The sequence below is a fragment of the Oryctolagus cuniculus genome, chromosome X, assembly GCF_051225735.1.
Source record: "Oryctolagus cuniculus isolate XC-2025 breed Fujian yellow rabbit chromosome X, ASM5122573v1, whole genome shotgun sequence".
Classification (NCBI taxonomy): Eukaryota; Metazoa; Chordata; class Mammalia; order Lagomorpha; family Leporidae; genus Oryctolagus; species Oryctolagus cuniculus.
In genome coordinates, this window is record NC_142888.1 from 55164607 (window position 1) to 55189159 (window position 24553).

The window sequence follows — 24553 nt, forward strand, 5'->3', positions numbered from 1 at the left end:
CACAGGCAACGATTTCTTGGAAAAGACCCCGGAGGCACAGTCAAAGCCAAAATTAACAATTGGGATTATATCAAATTGAGAAGTTTCTGTACTGCAAAAGAAACAGGAAAGTGAAGAGGCAACAGACAGAATGGTAAAAAGTATTTGCAAACTATGCAACAATAAAGGATTAATAACCAGAATATACAAAGAGATCAAGAAACAACACAAGAACAAAATAAACAACCCACTTAAGACATGAGCCAAGGATATAAATAGACATTTTTCAAAAGAGGAAATCCAAAGGGCCAACAGACACATAAAAAATGTTCAGGATTACTAGCAATCAGGGAAATGCAAATGAAAACCACAATGAGGTTTCACCTCACTCCGGTTAGAATGGCTCACATACAGAAATCTACCAACAACAGATGCTGGTGAGGATGTGGGGGAAAAGGCACACTAATACACTGTTGGTGGGAATGCAAATTGGTAAAGCCACTATGGATGACAGTTTGGAGATTTTTCAGAAACCTGAATATAGCCCTACCACATGAACCAGCCATACCATTCCTTGGAATTTACCCAAAGGAAATTAAATTTGCAAACAAAAGAGCTGTCTGCACCCTAATGTTTATTGCAGCTCTATTCACAATAGCTAAGACATGGATTCAACCTAAATGTCCATCAACAGAAGATTTGATAAATAAATTATGGGATATGTACTCTATAGAATACCATACAGCAGTAAAAAAATTGAAATCCGGTCATTTACAACAAAATGGAGGAATCTGGAAAACATTATGCGAGTAAAATAAGTCAGTGCCAAAGGGACAAATGTCATATGTTTTCTCTGGTGACAACTAACTGAGCACCTGTAGGAAACCTGTAGAAGCGAAATGGACACTAGAGAAGCAATGACTTGATCAGCCCTTGTCCTGCCAAAGAACAACTTACCATTTTATTCCTTTCAGTATTTTCTTGTTCTACTTAATACCATTGGTTGAACTCTTTAATTAACACACAATTATCCTTAGGTGTTTAACTGAAAAGTGATCCCTGTTAAATATAAAAGGGGGAATAAGAGAGGGAGATATACAGTTCAGCACATGCTCACTTGGACTTACCCCTAATGGTAGAGCCAGAAACATGCCAGGGGATTGCAATTCAATTGGCATGTACCAATGCCATCTTTCTGGTCAAAGTGATCAGTTTCCGTTCATAATTGATCATAATGTTAGTATTAAGTGTCAAAGGGATCACATAAACAAGACCAGTGTCTGCTAATAATAATTGATAGAATTAAAAAGGAGAGAACCATCCAAAATTGGAAGCGGGATACACAGCAGACTCATAGAATGGCAGATTCCTAAACAGCACTTTGGCCTCAGATTCAGCCTTTAAGGCATTCTGATCTGGCTAAAATCCCATGGAATTTTCTCAGGCATGTAAAGGCAAGACACTGTGGCAAAAAAAATGACCTTAATGAAAGATCTCTGTGAGAATCCAACGGAAAGAATGGGCTATCAAAGAAGGAGGTACTCTTCTCTGAAGGGAGGAGAGAACTTCCACTTTGACTATTGCCTTGTCTAAATAAGACTGGAGTTTGTGAACTGAAGGGGATTCCATAGCCTTGGCAACTCATGACAAGAGTCTTGGGTGATTACTTACGTCATAAATAAGAGTGTCAATTGTTAAATCAACAACAGGAATCATTGTGCACCTACTCCCCATATAGGTTCTCTGTCCTTAATGTGTTGTACTATGAGAATTAACTTTATAACTAGTACTCAAACAGTACTTTATACTTTGTGTTTCTGTGTGGGTGCAAACTGTTGAAATCTTTACTTAGTCTATACTAAGTAGATCTTCTGTATATAAAGATAATTGAAAATTAATCTTGATGAAGAATGGGTTGTTTGCAGGTGGGAGGGAGGTTATGTGGGGAAAAGCCACTATAATCCAAAAGTTGTACTTTGGAAATTTTTATTTATTAAATAAAAGTTGAAAAAAATACAAAAATTTAAAAATACAAAAAATCAATAACAGAATAACGTGCCCATGTATTAATGAACAAAATAAACATGTGCCTATATGCAATGGAATATTCAGCTTTAAAAAGGAAAAATGTTGACACATAGTACAAAAGAATGGATTTTAGCATATTATTCCAAGTCAATGAATCAGGTCACACATAAAATCAATTAAAGACAAATAGTGTATCAGTGAACTGCTCCTTGAAAATAAAAAAACAAAAAAAAAGTTCTTTAAAAGGAAAGCATAGTGCCGGTACTGTGGTGTAGTGGGTAAAGCCACCGTGTGCAGTGCCGCCAACCCATATGTGTGCTGGTTAGAGTTCTGGTTACTCCACTGCTGATCCATCTCTCTGCTATGGCTTGCAAAAGCAGTAGAGGATGGCCCAAGTCCTTGGGCCCCTGCACCCACATGGGAGACCCCAAAGAAACTCCTGGCTCCTGGCATCAAATCAGCTCAGCTACAGCTGTTGCAGCCAACTGGGGAGTGAACCAGCAGATGGAAGACCGACCTCTCTCTCTGTCTCTCTCTCTCTGCCTCTGTCTCTGTCTCTCTCTGTAACTCTGACCTTCAAATAAATATATAAATCTTTAAAAGAAAGTACCATTAATATTTAGCTTTCCTCCTACCCAAGTATAGAATTGTCCATATTTGATAAAGCAAACCAAAGCATATATAACCAAAATATAGGATTTTTTTCTTTCATTCATTTAAAACATAGTAACACTTGGCAAACGTTTCTGTCTTATTTTGTTAACATGATTACATTAGGGAAATTTATTTTGTTTGAATAATTCATTTCTGAGAGGGGGGAGAGAGAGGGAGAGAGAGGGAGAGGGAGGGAGAGGGAGGGAGAGAGAGGGAGATGGAGATGGATGTTACATCTGTTGGTTCTCTCCCACAACAAATGCCCGTGACAGCTTGGGCTTGACCAGGTGAAAGCCAGGAGCCTAGAACTACCATGAATGTGTCAGTTTCCATGTATTTCAGCCATCATCTGCTGTCTCTCCAGGTCTGAATTAGTATGAAGTTGGATGGGAAGCAGAGATGAGACTTGATCCCAGGTACTCTGATATAACATGCAGACAGGCCAAACAGAACTTAACCACTACACCAAATGCCTGCCTAAATTTGATCATTAAGAAAATACAATACATTGCTTCTTGGGAGTTTTTAGTACTCACAAAACAACATTACATTTGGCCATTACATTAATTATCCACTATGGGACATGCATGTAAAAATGCTTGTATATAACTTTGTGTGTACCTTTCAAAAATAGGGGAAAGACTGATATGAATGAGAACCAGATACTTAACTTCTGAGTTAGCTCACTCTTCTCTGCCTCAACCAAAAATCATTACTATATAGTCTCACACCTGTATTTTTAGCTGTAATATATTGCATGAGCTCCAGATCCATATTTCTGACTGCCAACCAAACATTTCCATCTGGAAATCCCCCAAATTCCACAGGGCCAAACTGTAACAAATCTGGATACACACACACACACTGGACCCAATACATTTTTTTCAAACTTATGTTGAATTCCATTCTCTGCTTTTACTTTTCAGATCCAGCACAAATACTGCCTCGTTTAGGAGCTCTCCATAACCTCTCCAGGCAGAATTAATGGTCTCTTCATACTGGTCTCTTCATACTCTCATTTAACTTAGTAGGTACCCTTAATACTATATTCACATTTTTATTATTAATGAATCAGCTATCTTTCTCCTCTGTTGCGTCAAAAACCTACATGATAGATGTCATTTTGTTATTGTTTTTGTTCCAAATATATTATTTGAAAATACTCAAATAAAATGTTGTTTTCACCAGGAAATTCTATTATGTCAGATCTGACTTGAGGGTGGAGCAACTCACTTTCATGATATACGCAAGCAGCTCTGAGGTCATCCAAAATCTGAAAATCACTGAGCTATGTAGCTAGACAGACAATACCACTACACAATACATTTTTATAAATGTTTGAGGTGTAAATATATATATACTCTTATATTTGGTTAGATATATAGTGTGTCATTCTAATGATTTCTGGTGATGGGAACAATTTACAGTGTGGAGCATCAAATTGTGCATGTGGAGTTTCAACATGTACTGTAAACACCCTAAGTGTTAGATAAGAATATTTATTGACAAGGAAAGATGAAGTCATTAACTGAAAAAAAATAGGTTTGTATTGGCTGGCATTGTGGCACAGTACCATTAACCCTCCACTTAAAAAATTGGCATCCTATATTGGAACACCTGTTCGAGTCTCAGCCACTCTCTTTCCAATACAGCTTCCTGATAATACATCTGAGAAGGCAGTGACAGATGGCTGAGGTATTTTGGCACCTGCCACCCATGTAGGAGACCAGATGAAGTTCATGGTTCATGGCTCATGGCTTACCTCTAACCATTTTGGTCATTTGGGGAGTGAAGCAGCAGATGAAATATTATCTTTCTGTCTCTAAGTCTCTCTCTCTGCCTGTGAAATAAATTAGTAAATAAATAAACATTTTAAAACTATTTTCATTTTAGTAGCAATACCATGTATACATATATAAAATTTTATATATAAGTGTATATTCTTGAAAGATATATAATAATTTGCCTATATTATTATGAAAACATCTATATTCAGATAGATGGAAAGGGGAGTTAGATACTCATATAGCTAACTGTTTTTCAATCTGATAAATGCTATAATAAAGCTAGTAGCAAAACATTCTCCATGAAACCATGGTGGGGTGGTTTGTGAATTTCTTTCAAAAATCACTCTATAATAAATTTTAATGAAAAAATATTGACAACTTGCTCAACACTGAATACAGATAGATGAAATCAAGCTCTGGAGAATTCAATTTTATCATTAATACTAGAGTATATTTATCACACAACGTTCTGCAGACTATTGACCTCAATTTATTTCAGTAGATATCTCTGATTAGTAACTCCTTCTCCTTCTTAAAAAAAAAAAAAACAGAAATTAATTAATTCCAGGCGTTAAAGTAAGAGGCATAAACTTTTGAATCATAAATATAATTGAGGAGACATGAGAATAGAGACAAACACAGCTAAGATATTTATACATACTTCCAAGTAACATGAAGTTTTTCAGGCCGCAGTGATAGGTAATTTGCACAAAAACATTTGGGTCTACTATTCTCTTGTGTGTTTGGAAATGAGTTTACTTATGGGCTTTCTTTTTCATTTATTTATTTATTTTTTTTTTGACAGGCAGAGTGGACAGTGAGAGAGAGAGACAGAGAGAAAGGTCTTCCTTTGCCGTTGGTTCACCCTCCAATGGCCGCCGCGGCCGGCGCGCTGCAGCCGGCGCACCGCGCTGATCCGATGGCAGGAGCCAGGAGCCAGGTGCTTCTCCTGGTCTCCCATGGGGTGCAGGGCCCAAGCACCTGGGCCATCCTCCACTGCATTCCCTGGCCACAGCAGAGAGCTGGCCTGGAAGAGGGGCAACCGGGACAGAATCCGGTGCCCTGACCAGGACTAGAACCCGGTGTGCTGGCGCTGCTAGGTGGAGGATTAGCCTATTGAGCCGCGGCGCCGGCCTTATGGGCTTGCTTAAGTTTTGACTTTTTCCAACTATTTTACACTCACAGGTAACACAATTGTTTATCTGTATATACATTGCTAAAATCAATAAAGTTGAGTCGATGATAGATTAAGAAAGAGAAGAAAAGATGTGTCTTCTATTGCCTTTTTTTTTTTTTTTGACAGGCAGAGTGGACAGTGAGAGAGACAGAGAGAAAGGTCTTCCTTTTGCTGTTGGTTCACCCTCCAATGGCCGCCGCGCTGTGGCCAGCCAATTGCGCTGATCCGAAGCCAGGAGCCAGGTGCTTTTCCTGGTCTCCCATGGTGTGCAGGGCCCAAGCACTTGGGCCATCCTCCACTGCACTCCTGGGCCACAGCAGAGAGCTGGCCTGGAAGAGGGGCAACCGGGACAGAATCCGGTGCCCCGATCGGGACTAGAACCTGGTGTGCCGGCGCCGCAAGGCGGAGGATTAGCCTAGTGAGCCGCGGCGCCGGCCCTCTATTGCTTCTTTAAAATCCCATCCAACGTAGAACGTGTTCTTTTCTTGGAAAATGTTTTCTAAATGTCTGCCAGTTATAAAAATACAATAAAAATATTGTATTGACTCCAAGAAGATATGCATCAAATACTAAGGTAAAGTTTCGAGGTAACATTTACAGAAATTTTTATCAAATATCTGTACATTTTAAGTTAAAAGACATAGTATAAAACATGTTCTTTCAAAATTAGCTTTTGGCCTGTGTTGGCGCTCTGGAGACCCCCTGCCAGGTCCCTGCCCCCACCTCTCTGCCCACTTACCGGCGGGCATGATGGACCCTAATGGACTCCGTGAGAAGCTTTCAAAGAGGGAATGAGCACTCAGATATGCGAGACAACGCAGAAGAGAGCTGGAAAACGACTGACCCTCAGGTATTGAGGCCCAGCTGAAGGTTTGCTGAGAGATGAGAACGGAGGACGAATGAACATGCGCCTGAGCCTGGGGGTCTCGCGCATGCTCCAGGCTGTCCTTGACCATCCCCCACCATTTCCCCAGGACAGGGCAAGACTGCTAGGCTTCACAGAACACATGCGCAAGGGCGACTCTGGATTTAAGTGTCTGGGAGCAGTTTTGTCTCTTCTGTGTTTCTCCTTACCAGGAGATTCAGTGCATCCCGACACCTTTTCCTAAAAGCCTGACGAATCCTCCTTTCCCACTTTATCTTCACGTGTTCTGCATTTTAACCCCAACTATTTTAATACTCTCACATTTCTGTAATCCATTTCTTAGGGTTTCATTTACCACTTGGAGAAATAAAAATATTAGAATTGCTCATTGGAGTTGTCCACCTGTAAACCTCTTTTCCTAGGTACCTGTTTAGTTAATGGCAATTATAGTCACCTGGCCCGTTCCTACTGACGAACTGGCATCTTAGCTGAGTCTCCTGCCTCATTTCCCATATCCCACTCATGATAGTGCACATTCCACATTTCATCTATTGTCATAGGTATTTTGCCACTAGGGTGCAACTACCCTTAGTCGTGATTGTAGAATTAGTCCAATGGTGTTCCATTACCGTATTTTGGAAATTCCTTTAAGAAATCAGCCCTCCTACTCACCACTTACTCTTGTTGCTTATTATGGACCCTTTTTTTCTCAGTGATTTTAAATTGTGTCTTAAATAACAAATTAAAGATGAATATTACTACCCAGGAGAATGTGGTGCAGATTCTGAAGATGACTACAGAAAAGTTTAGCTTCCTAAGGTGGCTTGCAAACAACTATCTATCTATATCTATCTATCTATGTATTTTTCTGGTGTATTTTTTAATTATTGTTATCTTTTGTCAGACCCGATGTAACATACCTAAATTAAACTTTTCCAAAAATCTTCATATTCTAATATGCATTAAATGAAAAATGTTCTGAATTCAATTTTTAAAATTTCAGTATAATTTAGAATATACTCTAGAATTGTAGTACTTAAATCATTATTCAATGTTATTGTCCTGTTTTTGACTACAAATGTAGAATACCCTCAGAGACTTGACTGAGTCTACATAGGTCTATTGCATTGCTCTACAGATTTCTGACAACTAATGACCTGCCTCTATATTTTCCCTGGTATGCCTCACTCTTATTAGATGGTGCACATTATTCACTTTGTGATTTTATTTCATAGAGATTTACCATACTTAAAAGGCAAGTTGAAAAATCATATCAGAAGGTATAAAACATTACAAATTACATGTATCAAGTGTTTTCAGTATTTGACAGCTATTAATTTGTTATAGATCAATAAAGAACAAAAGTTGAATATAGTCAAAATAGTCTCTGTGGAAAAAAAAAACCTAAATATTTTAAAGAAAATTTTAAATCTAAAGAGGAAAAGCTTAGTTTCCACTGCTACATAAAATTTATACATTTTTCTTAGTCTTCTAGTATAACCTTCATCTTTTAGTATCACATATAGATAGGTGTTTATGAACATGGTTAAGCGCTATGGTCTGACTTAGAAATATATTAGAGCAAATTTTCAAAAAATAAACAACGCAGTACTTGGGCAGATATTTGACATATCCATCAAGACACTACTTGGGACATCCACATACCATATCAGAGTGCCTGGGTTTAAATTCCATGTCTGTTTATGATTCCAGTTTCTTGAGAGTGCATACTCTGAAAGGCAGCACATGATGGCATATGAAGTTGATTTCCTGCCACCCACATGAGAAATCTGAATTGGGTCTGGCTCCCAACTTCAGACTGGGGAAGTTATGGCTGCTGATGGCATTTTGTGAGGGAACCAGTGGATGGAACATATTTCTCTTTTTCTCTTTCTGTTCTTCAAAATAAGTAAATAAGAAGTAAAAACAGAGTTATTTTAAGGGGTGGGGTTGAGACAAAGCAGGATTCTATATTATGAGTATTTGTTTATTAAAAATCTCAAACCTTAAATCTCCAGAGGCAAGTACATTTATTCAGGAAGCATTTACTTGTGGGGAGCAACTCGGACTAGACTAAGTTACTGGAATTAAGACTTATTCTATGCATCTGCTCTCCCATAATATGGCGCTGGGAGAGGAGTAAACAACTTCTACACAGCTGCCTCCAGTTCAACCAATAACCTGCAGGAGCTGATCCTGCTCCTGATTGGAGGAGAGCAGCGTACTCGGCGTGTGGGTAGCAGAGTTGGGATTGGTGGAAGAGGACTATAAAGGAGGAGAGAGACAACATGCACCAGGAACATCCGGATAACATCTGAGCAGCCCCCGAGAGAGCTGGCCGGCGGTGTGCCGCTCCCCCGCAGAAGTGGAGAAAGTGGCAGGGGGAGCCACCCTTCCACGGAGGTGGAAGGATCGGCAGCCAACCCAGGAAGGACCAGCAGCAAACCCGGGGAGGGCTGAGCAGACAAAAGAACAGCGGAGGGTCCTGTGTCGTTCCTCCGCAAATGGGGGAGCGACATTTACTGACTGCCTTTGATTTGCTAGGTCCTCGTGGAGAAATGAAGGGATATAAAGATGAAAGGTACATTCTCTGCTCTTAATACATTAACAACTGAGTTGGAGAAACATGCATGCACACAGTATGTTATATATACTATATATAACACTATAAACTTATAAAAACAACCTCTTGGAACTAAAGATACTTTCCTATATTTCTAAATCCACATTTAATATCATTGTTTACACTACTAGTTCCAATTTTCATCGTAACAGTATGTAGTGTCTATACACCAAGGCAACATTTGAATGCCAAAACATTAAAGAAAAGGGGGGAGGGATGGATTGCTATAGTGAGTCAAGCTACTACCACCAATGCTGTCACCAATGCTGGTTCCCATCCCAGCCACTCCATTCCCTATCCAGCTCCCTGCAAATGTGCCTGGGAAAGGAGAAGAAGATGGCCCAAATGCTCAGGTAACTGACACTCATGTTGGAGACCCAGATGAAGCTCCTAGCTTCAGCCTGGACCAGCCCTAATCTAGAATCTATTTGAGGAGTGAACCAGATGATGGAAGATATCCCCCCACATACACACACACTGCTTTTGAAGGAAATGAATATATCATTAAAAACAATTAAGGAATAAAAAACATGACACAATACTAATCCAAAGTCAGCACAATATGGCCATTTTTGAGGAAGAGCCAATTCTCCTTCCCTCATTCAATATTCTAACATATAGAGAAGACAAGAACAAACTGTTTTCACAGTAGTCCACAATTTGTGTTTAACTTGAGTCCCAAAATACTTTTCCTCAAAGTACCCTCATTTATTTTTAATTTCCAGCTTGTCATTTTGACACAAACTTTCTATGTTACTATTATATATCATCACACCAAGGATTATAGCATCATTTTTATTATTTTTTTTTTGACAGGCAGAGTGGACAGTGAGAGAGAGAGAGACAGAGAGAAAGGTCTTCCTTTTGCCGTTGGTTCATCCTCCAATGGCCGCCATGGCTGGCGCGATGCGGCCGGCGCACTGCGCTGATCCGATGGCAGGAGCCAGGTGCTTCTCCTGGTCTCCCATGGAATGCAGGGCCCAAGCACTTGGGCCATCCTCCACTGCCTTCCCGGGCCACAGCAGAGAGCTGGCCTGGAAGAGGGACAACCAGGACAGAATCCAGCACCCTGACCGGGACTAGAACCTGGTGTGCCGGCGCCGCAAGGTGGAGGATTAGCCTATTGAGCCACGGCGCTGGCTTAGCATCATTTTTAACAACACATTTATTCTACTTTGGATATAAACTTTGAAATTAAAAAAAAATCTTAGTAGTTTGAACTTTTTTTTTTTTTGACAGGCAGAGTGGACAGTGAGAGAGAGAGACAGGGAGAAAGGTCTACCTTTGCCGTTGGTTCACCCTCCAATGGCCGCCGCGGCCGGCGCACCGCACCTATCCAAAGGCCAGGTGCTTCTCCTGGTCTCCCATGGAATGCAGGGCCCAAGCACTTGGGCCATCCTCCACTGCACTCCCAGGCCATAGCAGAGAGCTGGACTGGAAGAGGGGCAACCGGGACAGAATCCGGTGCCCCGACCGGGACTAGAATCCGGTGTGCCAGCACCACAAGGCGGATTAGCCTATTGAGCCGCGGCGCCGGCCAGTAGTTTGACCTTTTTTTTAACTTTTATTTAATGAATATAAATTTCCAAAGTACGGCTTATGGATTACAATGGCTCCCCCCCCCATAACTTCCCTCCCACCCGCAACCCTTCTCTTTCCCGCTCCCTCTCCCCTTCCATTCACATCAAGATTCATTTTCAATTCTCTTTATATACAGAAGGTCAGTTTAGCATATATCAAGTAAAGATTTCAACAGTTTTCACCCACATAGAAACACAAAGTGAAAAATACTGTTTGAGTACTAGTTATAGCATTAAATCACAATGTACAGCACATTATGGACAGAGATCCTACATGAGGAGTAAGTGCACAGTGCCTCCTGTTGTTGACTTAACAAATTGACACTCTTGTTTATGGCATCAGTAATCACCCTAGGCTCTTGTCATGAGTTGCCAAGGCTATGGAAGCTTTTTGAGTTCAGCGACTCTGATCATATTTAGACAAGATCGTAGTCAAAGTGGAAGTTCTCTCCTCCCTTCAGAGAAAGGTACCTCCTTCTCTGATGACCTGTTCTTTCCACTGGGATCTCACTTGTGGACTTAACAAGTTGAAAATCTTTTTTGGAATGAGCTTAAATTGGCTCATTTTTTTATTATTGCAGTTTTTTACTGCAACGTAAGCAGAGCCAAATCCAGGAGCTTCATCCGGGTCTCCCACACAGGTGCAGGGGCCCAAGCATTTGGGCCATCCTCTGATAATTTTCTTAGGCCTTTAGCAGAGAGCTGGATCAGAAATGGATCAGGTGAGATGCAAACTGGCACCCAAATTGGATGTTGGTATTGCAAGCAGAATGTTAATCTGTTAGGCAATAACATCAGCCTATCACCTGTCCTTGTGATTCTGGGCTTCTCTATCATTTGATTCAATATTCCTTTATATTTGCTGTTCCGTTTCTCTCTGTTTCTTTAAAAATGTTTTTCTTGTTATTTAAGATTCAGAAGTTTAAGTATAATGTGTCTTTGTGTGGATATATTTGTACTTACCACTTTGTTCACTTACTTTATTGAATTTGTATGTGTATTGTGGGGAGCAACTCGGAGTAGACTAAGTTACTGGAATTAAGACTTATTCTATGCATCTGCTCTCCCACAATATGGCGCTGGGAGAGGAGTAAACAACTTCTACACAGCTGCCTCCAGTTCAACCAATAACCTGCAGGAGCTGATCCCGCTCCTGATTGGAGGAGAGCAGCGTACTTGGCGTGTGGGTAGCAGAGTTGGGATTGGTGGAAGAGGACTATAAAGGAGGAGAGAGACAACATGCACCAGGAACATCTAAGGGGAACATCTATCTGAAGGAACACCTGAGCAGCCCCCGAGAGAGCCCCACAGAGGTGGAAGGGTCGGTAGCCAACCCGGGAAGAACCAGCAGCAAACCCGGGGAGGGCCGAGCAGACAAAAGAACAGCGCAGGGTCCTGTGCCATTCCTCCGTGAAGAGGGGAAGCGACAGTGTATATACATCTAAGTTTCCTTAACAGTACACTGTGATTTCCTTATTCTTTAAAACTTACATGGCCTTCCTAAAGAAACAAGTTTTCTAAGTCAAATGCCCTTCTCTGTTCCCCCAAACTCCATGTGGTGGATGGTTGGATGCATAAAAGCGTGGAGGGATGCCAAGTTGGTGCACCCAGGAGAAAACCTGTGCTTCCAACACCAAAGAGGTGTATGAGATGGGTGCTTCATTGGAGAAATTATTGTGGGTAAGAATCTCAGGCATAGAGTCCCCTTCCTATACACCCCAAATCAGATGTCACTCTCTTAGAGAGCCTATTGGATGAAGTCTTTGGGCACATCCCCAAATCAGATAACACTCTTTTAGAGAGTCTATTGGATGACCTCTTTGAGTGCATTCCTTAGGCTGTATGTTTACTGGCATCAGATTTTTTCTCACCCATTTAAACGACCAACTCTGCCTTTCCCACTGGAATCAAACTGCAGCTCCTCAGAGAAGGACAACATACAGCATGCTGTGCTATAATTGGCTCATAGAGATGTGAGTCAGGAAGGTAAAAACTACCTCCAACATTACAATGGCCCAAAGTTCAATCATTCAGCAATTCACCTTGTACCCAATTGGCCTATATACCCTTAAACCTCCTTAGCTGCACAGCTCTTAAGACCCTACTTTCCATCAAATTTCTTATAATTTCTGTAACTTCATAATTGCTTCTATCCAATCACTGAGCTCTACTCACAGTTATATATATATATATATATATATATATAGTTTGCATTGTATCAAGTGCCTCCATATTGTATTTTTGTTTTGTTTTATAAATTATCAGAGTAAATCATGTATTTCATTAATATCAAAATAGTGTTAACCAATCAAATAACTGAGAATTTCAGGCCACATTAATTTTGTTATAATTTAAAAGTCCAAAATTACAATTCTGTAGGTATTCCTGCCAATATTCATATACAGTTTCACAGAATCATTTTTAGCCTAGATAAATGATAATGTATTCCAGATGATATGTGTTTCAACTTTCGTTGAACTTTATAAAACTGTCATGTGAATGTTGATTTTTGAATAGCTCCAAGATCCAACTGAATGCATCTTTCCCTTACAAATTTCTTATAATTCTCATGCTGTTTGCTTTGTTTGTCAGTTTATTTTTCTTTTTTAAATTTAGTTTGTAATTTTGTAATTCTTTATCAACTTGTAATTATTTAAGTGCTCCTGAAACAATCATATACATATGTTTAAGAACGAGGGCTAGTTTCATTTTCTACCTTTTCATGGTTGCACATTTTTATTTTCTTGGCAACTTTTGGAATTAAAACTTTATTATTGATTTTTAAAATTTTCTAACATATACTTCTACATACTAGTATGTGTCATATAATATATTCTGTTAAGTGCTGAAGTATTGCTTGATTATATTTCTTCCAATATTTATTTCAACAGTTTGAATGAAATTTTAATGCCCTACTTTTTTTTTTTACCAAATACCATTATATCTATTTTTCCCCCTATTGTTTTTTGTAATTTTTATACCATTGATTATTTTTATTTAGGAAATATAAATTTCCAAAGTACAGCTTATGGATTACAATGGCTTTCCCCCCCCATAACTTCCCTCCCATCCACAACCCTCCCCTCTCCCACTCCCTTCTCCCTTCCATTCACATCAAGATTCATTTTCAATTCTCTTTATATACAGAAGGTCAGTTTAGTATATATTAAGTGAAGATTTCATCTGTTTGCACCCACACAGAACATAAAGTGTAAAATACTGTTTCAGTACTAGTTATAGCATTAAATCACAATGTACAGCACATTAAGGACAGAGATCCTACATGAGGAGTAAGTACACAGTGACTCCTGTTGTTGACTTAACAATTGACACTCTTGTTTATGGCATCAGTAATCTCCCTAGGCTCTAGTCATGGGTTGCCAAGGCTATGGAAGCCTTTTGAGTTCTCTGACTCTGATCTTATTTAGACAAGGTCATAGTCAAAGTGGGAGTTCTCTCCTCCCTTCAGAGAAAGGTACCTCCTTCTTTGATAGCCCGTTCTATCTACTGGGATCTTACTCACAGAGAACTTTCATTTAGTTTTTTTTTTTTTTTTGACAGAGTGTCTTGGCTTTCCATGCCTAAAATACTCTCATGGGCTCCTCAGCCATATCCTCCATATTCTGAGGCCAGAGTGCTGTTTAGGACATCTGCCATTCTATGGGTCTGCTGTGTATCCTGCTTCCCATGATGGATTTTTCTCTCCCTTTTTGATTCTATCAGTTAGTATTAGCAGACACTAGTCTTGTTTGTGTGATCCCTTTGGTTCTTAGACCTATCATTATGATTAATTGTGAACTGAAATTGATCACTTGGACTAGTGAGGTGACATTGGTACATGCCACCTTGATGGGATTGAATTGGAATCCCCTGGCACATTTCTAACTCCACCATTTGGGGCAAGTCCTATTGTGCATGTCCCAAATTGCACATCTCTTCCCTCTCTTATTCCCACTCTTATATTTAACAGCGATCACTTTTCAGTTAATTTTAAACACCTAAGAATAATTGTGTGTTAATTACAGAGTTCAACCAATAGTATTAAGTAGGACAAAATATAGTAAGAGGGATAATGTATTAAGTTGTTCATCAACAGTCAGCACAAGGGCTGATCAAGTCACTGTTTTTCATAGTGTCCATTTCAGTTCAACAGGTTTCCTTTTTGGTGCTCAGTTAGTTGTCACCGATCAGAGAGAACATATGATATTTGTCCCTTTGGGACTGGCTTAACTCACTCAGCATGATGTCACCCTATTCTTTTAAAAGAGATTTTTATTTATTTATTTGAAAGGTAGAGTTGCAGACAAAGAAGGGAGAGAGAGAGAAAAATAGAGAATAGTCTTCCACCTGCTGGTTCACTCTCCAGTGGCCGCAGCGGCTGAAGCTGGTCCGATCGGGAGTCAAAAGTCAGAAGGTTCTTTCAGGTCTTCCACATGGGTACAGGGTCCCAAGAACTTAGGTCTTTTTCCATTGCTTTCTCAGGCCATAGTAGAGAGTTGGATTGGAAGAGGAACAGTTGGGACACAGACAGGCACCCACATTGGATAATGGTGCTGCATGCAGAAGCTTAACCTACTGTGCCACAGCATCGCACAGCCAACTCTGTTCTTTCTCTGTCCAAATTATCCAACTCTTCTGCCAGTGTTCCCAATGTGGTTTCTATCATACCATGCAAAACAAACAATCCAGTTAAGAAATAGGCAAAGGAAACACTCAGCAAAGTGAAGAGACAATCGACAGAATGGGTGAAAAATTTTGCAAACTATACAACTGATAAATGTTAACATCCAGAATTTATAAAGAACTCAAGAAATTCAACAACAACAAAGCAAACAATATATTTAAGAAATGGGCAAAGGACTTGAAAAGGCATTTTTCAGTGGTTCCAGGCGTTTGAGAGTGAAACAACAGATGGAAGACCTCTCTCTCCCTGTAGCTCCCTCTCTATATATAACTCTGACTTTCAAATAAAATAAATCTTTAAAAAAATCAATAATCAATAAATGCTGGCAAGGATGTGGGGAAAATAGAACCCTAATCCACTGCTGGTGGGAACGTAAACTAGTACAGCCATTGTGGAAGATAGTATGGAGATTCCTTAGAAAGCTGAAAATAAATCTACCATATGATCCAGCCATCCCACAGCTGGGAATTTACCCAAGAGAAATGATATTAACATATGAAAAAGCTAATTATACCACTATATTTATTGCAGCTCAATTCCCAATAGCTAAGATATGGAATAAAACCAAGTGTCGATCAACTGATCAATTTATAAAGATATTGTAACACACACACATATACTTGATAAAGAAATTGTGACATATATATATGTATGTATGTATATATATACATATATATATATATATAGTAGAATACTACTCAGCCATAAAAAGAATGAAATCCTGTCTCTTGTAACAAAATGGATGCAATTGGAAACCATTATACTTAGTGAAATAAGCCAGTCCCCCAAAGGCAAATACTATATGTTTTCTCTGATCTGTGGTAACTAATAGAGTACAAAAAATGTCATGCATATAAGTAAAATTGACATTTTGGGATTCATTGATTGTTTATAAGTATTGTCTCTAGTATTGAGGAACATTGTTATTTTCTCCTTACTATTTGTTGAATTCTTTACTTAGTGGATGGTTAATGTTATGAATAAAAAATTAACTGAAGTAGATAATTTTAAATATGAAAAGAAATAAAAAGGAAGGAAGAGAAAGGGTGACAGTGTGGGCAGTAGGGAGGCTAGGGTCGGAAGCATCACTATACTTCTAGATATGTATATATGATATACATGAAAATTGTTCACTTTAAAGACTAAATTAATTAATTCTAAATAAAGAAAATATCTATTAAATGAAAATACAGTCAGCAATGTAGAGATAGCAAAAGAAAAACTACACAAGACAGACAAGATAAAAATTTGACAAACCCAACTCCTATCTTAACAATAGTTATGTTAAATTTAAAGAAATTCAGCACTCTGATCAAAAGGTAGATATTGACAGAATAGATACTAAGCACATGTTGTTTACAAGATATACACTTCAGATACAAATAAATCAATAATTTTAAAGTAAATTGGTAGAAATAGATAAACCATGGAAACAGTACTTACAAGAGATCTAGAGGAGCTATAATAATCTCATATAAAATAAACTTAAAGATAGTAATTGTCTCTAAAAACAAAGAAGGGCATGGCATTACGAAAAGGTCACTCCATCAGGAACACACAAAACTTTTAAATATGGAAGCACCTAGTGATAGAGCTTTAAATGAAAGAAGAAGTAATTAGAAAAAAGTGCATATGGGATATTATGCAGGACAGGCAATATGCAAATCACAAACATAATTCAATAAATTTAAAAGTTTTTTTAAACTTTTATTTAAAGAATATAAATTTCCAAAGTGCAGCTTATGGATTACAATGGCTTCCCCCCCATAACTTCCCTCCCACCCGCAACCCTCCCCTTTCCCACTCCCTCTCCCCTTCCATTCACATCAAGATTCATTTTCAATTCTCTTTATGTACAGAAGATCAGTTTAGCATATATCAAGTAAAGATTTCAACAGTTTGCACCCTCACAGAAACACAAAGTGAACAATACTGTTTGAGTACTAGTTATAGCATTAAATCACAATGTACAGCACATTAAGGACAGAGATCCTACATGAGGAGTAAGTGCACAGTGACTCCTGTTGTTGACTTAATAAATTGACACTCTTGTTTATGGCATCAGTAATCACCCTAGGCTCTTGTCATGGGTTGCCAAGGCTATGGAAGCCTCTTGAGTTCACCAACTCTGATCATATTTAGACAAGGTCATAGTCAAAGTGGAAGTTCTCTCCTCACTTCAGAGAAAGGTACCTCCTTCTTTGAAGACCTGTTCTTTTCACTGGGATCTCACTCACAGAGATCTTTCATTTAGGTCTTTTTTTTGCCAGAGTGTCTTGGCTTTCCATGCCTGAAATACTTTCATGGGCTTTTCAGCCGGATGCGCATGCCTTAATGGCTGATTCTGAGGCCAGAGTGCTGTTTAGGACATCTGCCATTCTATGGGTCTGCTGTGTATCTCGCTTCCCATGATGGATTGTTCTCTCCCTTTTTGATTCTATCAGTTAGTATTAGCAGACACTAGTCTTGTTTATGTGATCCCTCTGGCTCTTAGTCCTATCATTATGATCAATTGTGAACAGAAATTGATCACTTGGACTAGTGAGATGGCATTGGTACATGGCACCTTGATGGGATTGAATTGGAATCCTCTGGTATGTTTCTAATTCTACCGTTTGGGGCAAGTCAGCTTGAGCATGTCCCACACTGTACATTTCTTCCCTCTCTTATTCCCACTCTTATATTTAACAGGGATCACTTTTCAGTTAAGTTTCAACACTTAAGAATAACTGTGTATTAATTACAGAATTCAACCAATAGTACTAAGTAGAACAAACAAACAAAAATAGTAAGAGGGATAACGTATTAAGTTGTTCATCAACAGTCAGAGCAAGGGCTGATCAAGTCACCGTTTCTCATAGTGCTCATTTCACTTTAACAGGTTTCCCATTTGGTGCTCAGTTAGTTGTCACCGATCAGGGAGAACATATGATATTTGTCCCTTTGGGACTGGCTTATTTCACTCAGCATAATGTTTTCCAGATTCCTCCATTTTGTTGCAAATGACCGGATTTCATTGTTTTTGACTGCTGTATAGTATTCTATACAGTACATATCCCATAATTTCTTTATCCAGTCTACTGTTGATGGGCATTTAGGTTGATTCCAGGTCATAGCTATTGTGAATTGAGCTGCAATAAACATTAAGGTGTAGACAGCTTTTGTGTTTGCCAATTTAATTTCCTTTGGGTAAATTCCAAGGAGTGGGATGGCTGTGTTGAATGGTAGGGTTATATTCAGGTTTCTGAGGAATCTCCAGACTGACTTCCATAGTGGCTTGACCAGTTTGCATTCCCACCAACAGTGGGTCAGTGTCCCTTTTCTCCCACATCCTCGCCAGCATCTATTGTTGGTAGATTTCTGTATGTGAGCCATTCGCACTGGGGTGAGGTGAAACCTCATAGTGGTTTTGATTTGCCTTTCCCTGATTACTAGTGATCTTGAACATTTTTTCATGTGTCTGTTGGCCATTTGGATATCCTCTTTTGAAAACTGTATGTTTAGTTCCTTGGGCCATTTCTTAAGTGGGTTGTTTGTTTTGATGTTTGGAATTTCTTGATCTCTTTGTAGATTCTGGTTATTAATCCTTCATCTGTAGCATAGTTTGTGAATATTTTTTCCCATTCTGTCGGTTGCCTCTTCACTCTCCTGATTGTTTTAAAATTCTGAAATTAATAACAGAAATTTGGAAATCATAAATAAGCAGAAATTTTTAAACACTGATGAATAGCCAATGGATCAAAGAAATCACTAGGGAAAATGAAAATTAATTGAGGTTAATAAAAATGAAAGCACAGCATATCAAAACATATGTAATTCAGCTAAAGCAATGCTAAGAAGGAAATTAGTAGCTACAAATGTCTGTACTTAAAATTAAGATCTCAGTTGAATGATCTAAACTACCACCAAAGGGAAATAAGTATAAGTGAACTAAACACAAGCATACAGAGGAAAGCAGTAATAAAGACTGCCTTGGAGATGAATGGAATAATAGAAGAGTAGTAAGTAATAAGTAATAAGATAAATAATATCTCTCTATGTATATATATATATAGTTTATATACTAGACAGATATTTGACAAGGGAAACAGGATTATACACACACACACACACACACACACACACACATATATATATAAAATCAAGAAGCAAACTATGTCAAAGATGCCAGACATAAATGTGTTTATACTGTGTTATTCCATTTTTATATGAACCCCTAGAAAACCAAATCCAATCCATAGTGACAGAAAACAGATCAGGAGTGGCCTGGGCCTGGGTGTGGAGAGAAAGTGTTTACTAAGAAGGACACAAGGGAAGTATTTCTTGTGAAGAAAATTTTCCATATCTTGTGGTAGCAGCTCCATAGACATATAAATTTTACAGAACTCATCCAAATGTATACTTTATATGGTTGTATTTCATTGTATTGTTTTTTAAAATCCATATTCGTGGGTGGGAGGGACGGTATGTGGGGGAAGCCATTGTAATCCATAAATCGTACTTTGGAAATTTATATTCATTAAATAAAAGTTAAAAAAAATCCAAAAAAAAAAAGAAATGAGCAAAAGATCTTCACTGATAGTTTTCCAAAGAATAAATACAAATGGCCAAAAAAGACTAAAAATATACTCAATATCACTAGCATCATGGAAATGCAAATAAAAGATGCAGTGAGGTATTATCTCTGTATTATTTCTCTCCTTATAATGGCTATTATCAAAAAGCCAAAAACCAACAAATGATGATCAGGTTATGGAGAATAGGAAACTATAATGTAATGCTTATGGGAACAGAAATTATTCCAACTATTATGGAAAACCATAAGGAGATTCCTCAAAAAACTAAAAGTAGATTTACCATATCTAAAGCAGCTCTCTTAATTCCAGGAATATGTTTACATGAAATGAAGTCACCATGTTAAAAATATACCTATACCTCCATTTATTGTAGACTTATTTATTTTTTTAAAAGATTTATTTGTATTAAAAGTAACAGAGAAAAACATATCCTGCCACTGCTTCATCCTTAAGATGGCTGCAACAGCCAGGGCTAGGCCAGATCAAAGTCAGGATCCATTCAGGTCTTTCACATGGGTGGCAGGTACTCAAGTGCTTGAGCCATCATCCACTGCTTCCTAGGCTCATTGGTAGAAAGCTGGACCTGAAGCAGAGCAAACAAGGCTTGAACTGACACTCTGATATGGGATGGGGGCATCGCAAGAGGCGGCTTAACCCACTGTATCAAAATGTCTGCCTCTGAATTCCTGTGTTTATGGCAGCACTACTCCTAATAGCAAAAATATGAAATTAATCAAATGTCCATCAAAAGATGAATGGTTAAAAAATGTAGTATATATGCACAATGGAGTTTTACTCAGCCATAAAAAATATGAAAACTGGCATTTACAACAAAAGTTTTTATGCTAAGTCAAATGTCATACACAGTAAGTCAAATACCACATTTTCTATCTTATGTAGAATATATATATGTGTATATATATATATATACCCTTCTTTATATATACAAACACAAACTCCAGTGCGTTTATCCTAAAGAACTTAACATTTAAGTTTACACAAAGTGATATTCCTGAATGTTCTTGGAAGCTTTATTAGTAATAGCTTGAAATTGAAAACAATCCCAAAGTTCTTCAATTGGTAAATTAATAAACTTTGGTACATCTATATCATGGACTCCAGTTAACAATATAAAATGACAATTTAATGGTACACATGACAATTTCATCAGATCTTAGGGGAATATTTAAAATAAATTAAATGTTAATTTGTAATTATCGTATATAGTGTGACTATTTATATAGCATCCATGAAAAAATAAAATCATAAATACTGCAAACAAATTAGTGGTTTAGAAGGTTTATGAATACTTAGGAAGAATAATGTGGGCACAATTATGAGAAGGCAGCTTGTGATGATAGAGGCATCCTATATCCTAAAACATGCATTTGCATTTAATAAAAATTTAATGCAGTTAATAAGAATTCAAAGAGTCCTTTTCTTGCCTCTTTGGCCATTGAGGACCCTTGGTGCCCTGGGCACATGGCCTTTGGGCCACTTGCTCCATGCTTTCTGGCCTACATGCTCCTCCACGTGGCTGGCTCCTGGTACTAGGTATGAATCCAGATTTCCCTTTCTTTCTTAACAGGGCCCTTACTCTCTATGCATTTCTCCTACTGAATAAAAAGCTTAAACTTAAAACAAATCAATAAATCTTAGGCAAAATTTTTAAAATTCAAATTATAAAAAATTCATAGAATCAAATAAATATACAGTCAATATACAAATATTTTTGGGAAATGAATAGGTAGATTATATCCATTTTAATTTCCTGATCATGATAATGTAGTATGACTATGTAAGATGTCAAAATGCATTGAAACTGGTTGAAGTGAAACATATGAACTGAATCTGTTTCCTACATTTAATATAATTCAATAATTGTCACAAAATAAAAAGTTAATATAAATATGTAAGTACCTATTGTTGGATTGATATGGATTGAATTATAGAATGTAATGTAATCACTAAAAAGGGAGAAAACAACATACTTATGAAAATAACACTTATATATGGTAGATATAAAAGATTAAACAATAATATGCATTACTTTTCACTTAATTTTGACATTTGAATCATGTAAATGTTTTATAAATTTATCCACAAAGATTGTTAAAATGGTTAAATTTTGGTGACTAATCCACATAAATACAATTAGCTAAAATAACACAGTATTCTAAGAATACATTGTAATTATCAATATTACAATAAAATCTCAAATTGTACTTTATATGTTTGAGTATGATAGATGTACTGATGTCCTAACATTAGAATTAATTTATTTAAGGACAGAACATTTAATGAAATATTGATATGTTGGAAGTTTGGTTTTCAGTAGGATAAAAGGGAAGCATCATATGATATTGCATTTGGATTGGAGGTAATAGTATGAAATCAGTTTTACTGAAATTATATGTTAATTTTGTCCTCTAAAAATTGGCCATAAGTGATAACACTATAATAGGTTCATTTGAAAGTTTTAACAAATTACCACACACTTGGTAATTAAAACTAGCAAAATTTAGTCACAATCTTGGAATTTAGGATCCTAAAACGAGTATTGCTCTGCTAAACTCATGCCTGCTTTAGGGTGTTTGTGGTAGCAATAGTGTGGTAATTATAGTTGAGAGAGGCTAGAATCTGGGGAGTCTGATCTTTTTGTTTCTGGAGATTTGTTATTTTGAGTCCCTTCCTATCTGTAAAAATTCGCCTTGACTCAGGAAAATTTATGTTCTGTATAATTTAAGATCCGTTTTCTTTCCTTTTTGTTGTTGCTCTTTTTGTTGTTCTACTCTGTCTTTAATTATGGGAAGCACTGTCTCAATACCAGCTGAAAAGTCCCTTAGGAAGAATTTTGGCCAATTGGTCAACTTAAAATTATAAGCCTATGACTATGAAAAGCATCACTTTTTAATGGAAATACTGTTCTGATGAAGTATCTATTAAAATTTGAAGAAAGGTAGTCTTTAAATGGAATTTTATAGGGCCAGCGCTGTGACATAGCGGGTGAAGCTGCCACCTGCAGTGCCGGCATCCCATATGGGCACTGGTTCGAGTCCTGGCTGCTCCTCTTCCCATCCAGCTCTCTGCTATGGCCTGGGAAAGCGATGGAAGATGGCCCAAATCCTTGGGCCCCTGCACCCACACTGGGGACCTGGAGGAGACTCCTAGCTCCTGGCTTCGGACCAGCACAGCTCTGGCCATTGAGGCCAATTGGGGAGTGCACTAGCGGATGGAAGACCTCTCTCTCTCTCTCTCTATCCCCCTCTCTCTGTCTCTCCTTCTCTCTCTCTGTGTAACTCTGACTTTCAAATAAATAAATCTATAAATTTATTTATAAATCTATAAATTTTATATTTATTTATAAATATTCATAAACATTTATTTTTAAATATTTATTTATAAATATATAAATTTATATTTATATTTATTTTATTTATTTAAAATAAATAAATGGAACTTTACAGTTAGAGCTGTTTTGTCAAAGTCAAATAAACTGAATGAGTTCCTGTATTTGCAAGCCTTCATGCAATTGCACAATAAAGACTCAGGAAAAAAAAGAACAAAATTGATGGTATAGAGAAATCCATAACCACCAGATTTGAAGACTTTTGCAAATAGGATGAAAAATATGAGTAAGACTTAACTAATTTAACTTTGTAACTCTTTTTGTTCCAGCACCATTTACCTACCTTCACCCATGGGGAAGGCATAGGAGGAAGAAGGTCCACCTGATTATGACTTGGGGACAGGAATGGTTTCACCCTCCAAATCAGGCAATGAACACAGTTTGGTCAGAGGGAACTAGTAGCTGGGGTAGGTCAATTTCCTTTAGAGCACTATCCCGTAGGACACTTGAAAACACAAGTACAGCCAACAGGATATTACTGGATTTATAGCTCTTTTCCCACCTCTTTATCTGTTCAGCTGTGGAAATTCCACTCAACCTACACAGAATAAACTCAGAAAATAACCGAGCTATTTACTACTATTTTTGCAACTCACCCTACTTTGTCAGGTATGCAGACTCTAAGTATGCTGTAATGATTTTGGATACTCATGTTGCTATCTGGAAGGAAAGAGGGCTTCTGACAACAGGGAATAAGAATATTATGTATGCAGCTGACATTATGCCCCTAAATCTGTATATATGAAATGCATGAAATTTGTTCACCTTAGAAAAAATAAACTAAAAAAAGGAGTCCTGGAAAATAAAAAGTATGCAGCCGAGATCCTAATTCTATTGAATGAAGTGTCAGAACCAGAAAAAAAAAAATGGCAATAAAAACCCAAGTCTCAAATACAAGGCTTGGATGATATTCTGCAGGGATGAGTAGCTGAAAAACATTATTTAACTGGGATCCAAAAAAGATAAAACATTGTGTTAGGGTATTCTAGTGTTTTATTAACCATAATGAGGCAAAATCACCCAAAAGTAAGTTTTACTGTGTCCTTAGTTACCTGCACCATATTATACCTCATTAGTGGATCCAATTCTTATATCCCCAACAGGATCGCCAAGTACAATTGAAAGTGGAGACTTGGCCAATTAATTTTTTGGTCCGCACAGGAGCCACTTAGTATGATTTGAATTTCAAG